Raw genomic sequence first — 6,977 nt, 5'->3', positions numbered from 1 at the left:
GACCATATTTGACCTTGGGTGTCAAGCACCGGTTGGCTTGAATCTCCCCCTGACCTCAACCCTGGGCACGTTTTTTCGGTATGCCTTTTTAACATAGAATTTCCTTCCGCCGTAAAGAGAGCTTGACACAATTTGCATTGTGCCTTTTGTTTTCCGGTCGTGAGAACCACCAAGTTGTAGTGATTCCAAATCTCGGACTTTCGTTCGTGTTCGGCGATAACTTGGGCCACTTGTTTGTTTGATGGTTGTTCACCGGCCATTTTGTAAGTAAAAGAGAGAAATAAACGAGAATTGTGAAGTGGAAACGAGAATTGTGAAGTGGAAACGAGAAATTAATACGTAGCGAATTCACAAAATGAAGCAAAAAACCGAGAATTGAGAGCGGTTTTTGCGTTTTTGAAGATGAGATGAGTTGGTATGTTAACTAAGAAACTCCCATCTCTATTTATACTCATTTGGTAGCAAAGAAGATGAAAAAAAGGGTCAAAAATCGTCCCTAATGGCTAGTTTGACTATTCCTACCGGCTATGTTGACTTCTAACGGCTAGTTTCACCGTCTGTTGACTTTCGTTGACCGGGTCGGGCCGGTCCTATAACCGGTTACATAACCGGTCTTGGTCTTAACCAGTTTTGGTCCTAGAAAACGATAAAAACACTAACTGAATCATAACCGGTGGTCTTCAACCGGTCCTGGTCGGTTCTGGTCCCTCGCCGGTCCCGGTTCCGGTCCTCCGACGGTTATAGTTTCAAATTTACATACTTTAATTTTTCTTTATTTTTCTTTATTGAGTTTTTGATTGATCCAGACGAGTTTCCAATTCGTTTCGGTAGATTTTCCGATTCATCTCGATGAAAATTAAAAGTGGTAGGTTATAGTTTTACACAAACAAACACACAACAAATTAATCAATAGGGTCTCAATCGGTGTCGATGAAAAATGAAAGTGTTATGTTATGATTTTAACACACAACCACACACCAAATTAATGGATGGTTCTTGATTAGTCTCTAATTGTACGGTCCCTATTATTCTTGATTGGTCTTGTTGGGTTCCCGATTCGTCTCGATAAATGCTAAAAGTGGTAGCCTATGGTTTTACACACAAACAAAGAGTAAATCAATGGATAGATTCTCGATGGAAAATGAAGGTGGTAGGTTATGGTTTAACACACATAAATACATACCAAGTCGATGAATGGATTCTCAACCTTTCTCGATCGGTCTTGATGGGTTCTCGATTGGAATTGATAGGTTCTCGCTCAGTCTCGATGGATCTTGACGGGTGTTGGGTTATGGTGATAAAGAACGCGGTGCCTTACGACATTGAAGAAAGTGTTGAAGAAGGTGATGTCCAGTTATGGACTTACGGTGCCGAGCTGTTGTACACATTTAAACGTACATAAATATAAATAATGAATATAACACATATATAACATATCACGTAAAAAACGGTTAAACAACGATAAAAACTATATCAAGATGAAAATCATATCGAAAAACCTGAAATTCTCGTTTTCTATATAATCTGTTTCATTCAAATATTAATAATTTTTAAGATAATTTATTTTAAACTTTAAGCGGGTAAAAGTTTCTAATAGAAAAAAGAAAATAAAAAGTTAAGAAAGGTAGGAGTGGGATTGAAATTAACTTTATTTTTATCCCTAACCACCTTAATTAATAATTTTGATCACAAGCTCTATTTAATGTGAGTTGTTGGATCAAATAAGACGGAGAGTCGAGATTAGTCCTCATGTTTACAATGAAAATGGAGTTTGCAATGGAACTTTTCTATACATATACATATATATATATATATACACATACATACACACACACACATACATATATATAGAGAGAGAGAGAACTGATTAGTTTGTGATAACTGTGAGATCTAATCTCAACCACAAATGGATAAATTAAGAAATTAATATTTTTGGTAATTTGTCTTAAATTTAATAAACTAAAGTGCATTTTAGGTATTTTAAATTTTTTAACTCTCTTACCTTCGATTTCTGACAAACACTATGTGATACCCAAAATACACAATGTGATGCCCAAAACACACCAAGTAAACTTTAAGACCACTGTGATACCAACTGTGGTACCACTGTAGTACCTACATTGTATACATATGTGTGTGTATAGTGTGCACAAATGTGCATGCATGCAATGTGTGTATGTGTTGTAGGTCTGGAGGTTGGGTTGGAGAAGAAGGTTGGGATGGAGATGACTACAGGAGTGGAGGGTTTTTCCGGATGGAGGGTGATCGATGAGGGTGTTTGAGTGGGGGATCGAGGGGAGTGTGATGAAGATGGTGGTGAGTGGCGGGGATGGGGGGGAAGGGAGATAGGTAGTGGGGGATCACAGGAACAAAGATGGGGCTAGATGTCGGGAATGCTCACAGGTGGGTTGTTAGTGGTCGATCATCGAAGACGTCGTCTTGGTCAGACAAAATGACCGAAGGAGATCACTGGAGTGGTGATGGGTGCCGGAGAAGGCCACCACATTTGGTCCTTGTGTGTCTCTGTGTGTGTATATATATACATATATTAAAATAATTAAACTAATTAAAGTAAATTTGAATATTAAACTAATTAAAGTAAATTGAATAATTAACAGAATTTACTAATTTACCATTTATTTTATTTTAGTAAATAACATTAATCATCTAAAATGATTGGCTCATACTGGACCTCATAGTTACCACAAACTATCTACTTCTCATTTGATTAGGCCTCTATATATAAGTCGAGTTCATACGAGAATGATACATATTTAAAGAAAATAAGAAGATGGCCAAACCACATGTAATTTTACACTAACATCACACATAAAATTACATGTGATTCACACGACCTTGCTATGCGACCTTGTCACGTGGCCATAGGGTCGCTTGTGCGTTTTTGGTTGTTAATGTAAAATCACATATGATTTTGTACTTAATTTGGTCATTTTTTTATTTTCTTAAATATGTACTATTCTAATATGAACCTACCTCTTTCTCTTTCTTTATATATATATATATATATATATATATATACACACACTAAGTATAATAATATAGTCAAAGACTCAATGAGTATATATAATATATAAATATAATCAATCTTCTATGAAGAAAACTTATTAAAATTACATTATTAATTTGGTTGTTCATGAGAAACTTTGTTGATATAACGACATGGTTATATAAAACTTCAATTATTAAGTATGTAATTTATATATATATATATATATGTGTGTGTGTGTGTGTGTGTGTGTGTGTGTGTGTGTTTGAACTATGTTGTTTATGTTACCCTTATACAAATGCAACAATTAAGATTTGGTTAATTAATATTTTAGCATTATATGTTGTTTAAACGTAAAATTGACATTTATATACATTATAAACAACATTACGTAAAAATTAAATTGTATAGATGGAAAAAAATCCCTGATTCCCCAATGGGGATGGGGAACGGGATGAACTCTGTGTGTCCACAATGATCAATCTTCAAGTAATCTCTAATTCATCAATGGCAGAATCTCAGATATAGCATTAAGAACACAATAATAGATGAGAGAGAAAGTCAAACTTCAAGACTTGGTCAAATCTTCTTTATGTATTCAGAATATTATAAATGAGCTCTCTTCTTCAAGAATTACAAAGACATTACCTTATTTATAGTGTCAAACCTCTAAACACAAGTCAAAGTCAAACCTGCCTAAGAAAAGTCAAACACGATGACTTTTACAATTATAGACAATATTTAACTTTCAAGACGAATACAATTTAATACTGATTTTCAGTCCTAACATTCTCCCCCTTTGTATTCAGACTTGAAAGAAATTTTGTGCTTTGAGTCCTTGTTTGAACTTTGAATCTTTAAGCACATTATGTCATCTTCAAAAGAAATCTTCAACCAATCAACTGTTGAGAAAGATCTTCTAGCATTCTCCCCCTCGAATGTAGAACAGTGATGATCTTCTCTTTTGACAATGTAGACCAGTAATTATCAAAAACAATGTACAAGATTTGATCTTCAAAGAATATTCAGAATTAATCTTCAGTAAACTATTGTAAAGATGATCTTCACATTCAACATCTCTCAGTCATTGTAACACAAGAATAATCTTTCTGTAATTATCTCCAGTCACACTTCTTTTGAGTCTTTTGCCAATTTCAAAGTTACTCCCCCTTGATCTTTGCATCTGATTCCCTTTAAAAAGTTCGAAAATGAATATTTCATTCATTATTACATACTCCCCCTTATGATGAATGTAAATCATTCCATCATACATAAGATGAATGAAATCCTCCGTTTAAACCATCAAATCATGAAACTGTAAGTAGATCTTTGCAAATCCACTGATTTAATCTTTTCAGATTAAGGGAATGGGAAGGTAACAGATGAATGATGAGGTATTACATCAATCATGCATTAAACAGATGAAAAAAATGATGCTTAAAATTCAAACTTTCCAGCAAGAATTAAAATCAGAAAAATTGCGTTCAAATAATTTTGAAGATCAATTAAAAACGCAAAAAGAAAAATATACCAAATTATATATTGAAAATGCTATAAATTTGAATTGGGCTAAGTCTTTGCAATCTGAGTCCAAATTATTTGATGAAAAATCCAATGTTTTAAAAGCCGAGTTATCTGAATTAAAGGAAAAATATAAATCATTAGCATTAGTTAAAATATCTTGTTTCAGATGGTTTGTTTAAAAAGATGGTTTGATCTGTTTGTTCTCTTTTGTATAACATTTCTTCTTTAACCTTCAGAGTATTATTTAACTGAATTATTTGTATATCAAGCTTACTTATTTTAACAATTTCCTGACATTTTGGATGATCTTCGAGCAAAAGAGGGGAAACTATTGAACCTCAAGCCTACTTCAGCAGATATTACTTATAGTGAGTGAAAGAGGAATTGCTAAATGTTGCTGCTGTGATGACAATACTTGCTGCTGGTGGTTGTAGACCTAATTGAATTTGGATTTTGGATTTGTCGRATACAGATAGCTGAAGATTGTTTTGATTAGACTCAGCATTGAAGTTCTTTACTTCAACAATCATCTGTTAGCTTAGCAAGTTCATAGTGAATAAGAGTGAAGCAAGTTCATAAGAAACAATTTTCACCAGGTTCTTCAGGATCAAAGAAGTTGGCTGAGATTCTTGCTTCATCAAAGATCAAGTCAAAGTAAGAGAAATTCCAGGCAGTTCAAAAGAGAGTGTGAGGGTTGCTTAAGGAACCAAGAGTGGGAGTCTGCAGACCAGATCTCGTAGTGTCAGCTGAGTAAAAGCAGGCTGCAGTCTGATCTAGGAACACTTCTTTGTGAGTTTGAAGATGATCAATGGGGAGGAGCACCAGCAGTAAAAGGGTGCAGGACCATGTGTATTTGCTGGTTGTGAACCCTTGCTTGATAAGATCCTTGGAATTGTTGTGGAAGACCTAATTGACTGATTACTTAGTCTTTTCATGAACATAAAGACACAGGTCTTAAACTATTGGATGCAAATGGTTACTGTCACTTGATGTTTAAGTGTATAAATAAGAAAATGAGCCTAATTGACCTCTGTTTTTTATTTTTGATTTGTTTGAAATTTGTTAACTGTCATTTGTGAGCTTTTGATAGAGAAAGGGCTGGTCAGGTTGCTGTTTTTCAAACATAAAGTTTTGGACAGATTTTTCAAATAGAATCTGTTGTGGTTCTGCTACTTGTTGAAGCTGTTTAAGACAACAACAGCTCTGTTAATCAATTTCTTCTGTAATCTTTGCTATCTGAAGCTTGTTGACAGCAGACCTATCACGGCCATTTATCTTGGGCTAGAATCAGTTTTTTGGTTTTCAATAATTGTTTTGGACTTGGACTTTTATTTTCATCTTGGGTTTATATTTGTTGTGTTTTTGGTTTTGAGTTTTAATTTTTGTTTAGATTGTATTTTTTTTGGATCATTTTCGTTTATCTGTTTTGTGTGTGTTTAAACTGTTTGAGAATCATTGAACTATTTTCCATCGCCTAAACTGTTTTTCATCAGTTTTAACTGTCTTTGACTGTTTTCAACAGTTTTGACTGTTTTTACTGATATTTGACAATTTTTCGTCGATTTTCTTATTTCTCAACAATTTTTGTGTTTTTTGTTATTCCTTTTTGAGCTTAATTGTTCCTAATTTCTTTTACTGATTTCACTGCATAGATCCTATAACTGATCAATTTTTTTAATGGCAGATATTCTAAAGGAGATGAGAGAGAAGATTGTTGAGCTGGAAAAGAGCGTTGTGAACTATAAAGAGAAATACATAAATATGTATACTAAGAATAATGCTAATGAGAAAAGTATTTTTGAATCAGGAGCATAAAGAAATATTAGAAAGAGTTGAGAATGAATCCAAGTATCAGATTAATAAACTTAAAAAATCATTGGATGATGACAGAATAGAATGTGACAAAGAGATAAAAACATGAAGTCTAATAAAGATTTGTTCAATAAACTCCAAAAAGTTCAAAATGAACTAAATGGTGAGAGGAACTCTCCAAGGAATAATACAGAGACAAAGGATTTAACTGAGAAAGTTCATAAATCTGAAAATGATCTGATTGAGCTAAGAAAGCTTTTGAATTTAGAGAAGAAAATATTTTCTGAAATAGAGAAAAGATTTTGTATTGAACGTGAATCTTATAAAAATAAGATTAATTCTCTTGAGCTGAATACTAAATTTCTTTTAAATCTAATTTCAGATTTTGAACAACTTAATCATCTTGGAACGATCCAAGGTTGATAAAGAGAAGAAAGAGTATGAAGAATAATGTCAAAGAAAGAATTTGGAATTGTCGGACAACATTATTCAGAAAAGGAAAGAATTAGATGAAGAGAAGAGAGTGTTTATTCTTGAAAAGAAAAACACTGTCAAGAAAAATGCTGCAATTGCCAAAGAGCTTATAGAGAAAAAGAAATGGCTTGACATTGCTTCAGAAAATGAGAAGGGAAGT

Source organism: Cynara cardunculus (genome assembly GCF_001531365.2).
Source record: "Cynara cardunculus var. scolymus isolate 2C chromosome LG 17, CcrdV1, whole genome shotgun sequence".
In the NCBI taxonomy this organism is placed as follows: domain Eukaryota; kingdom Viridiplantae; phylum Streptophyta; class Magnoliopsida; order Asterales; family Asteraceae; genus Cynara; species Cynara cardunculus.
This window is presented reverse-complemented; position numbering follows the sequence as displayed.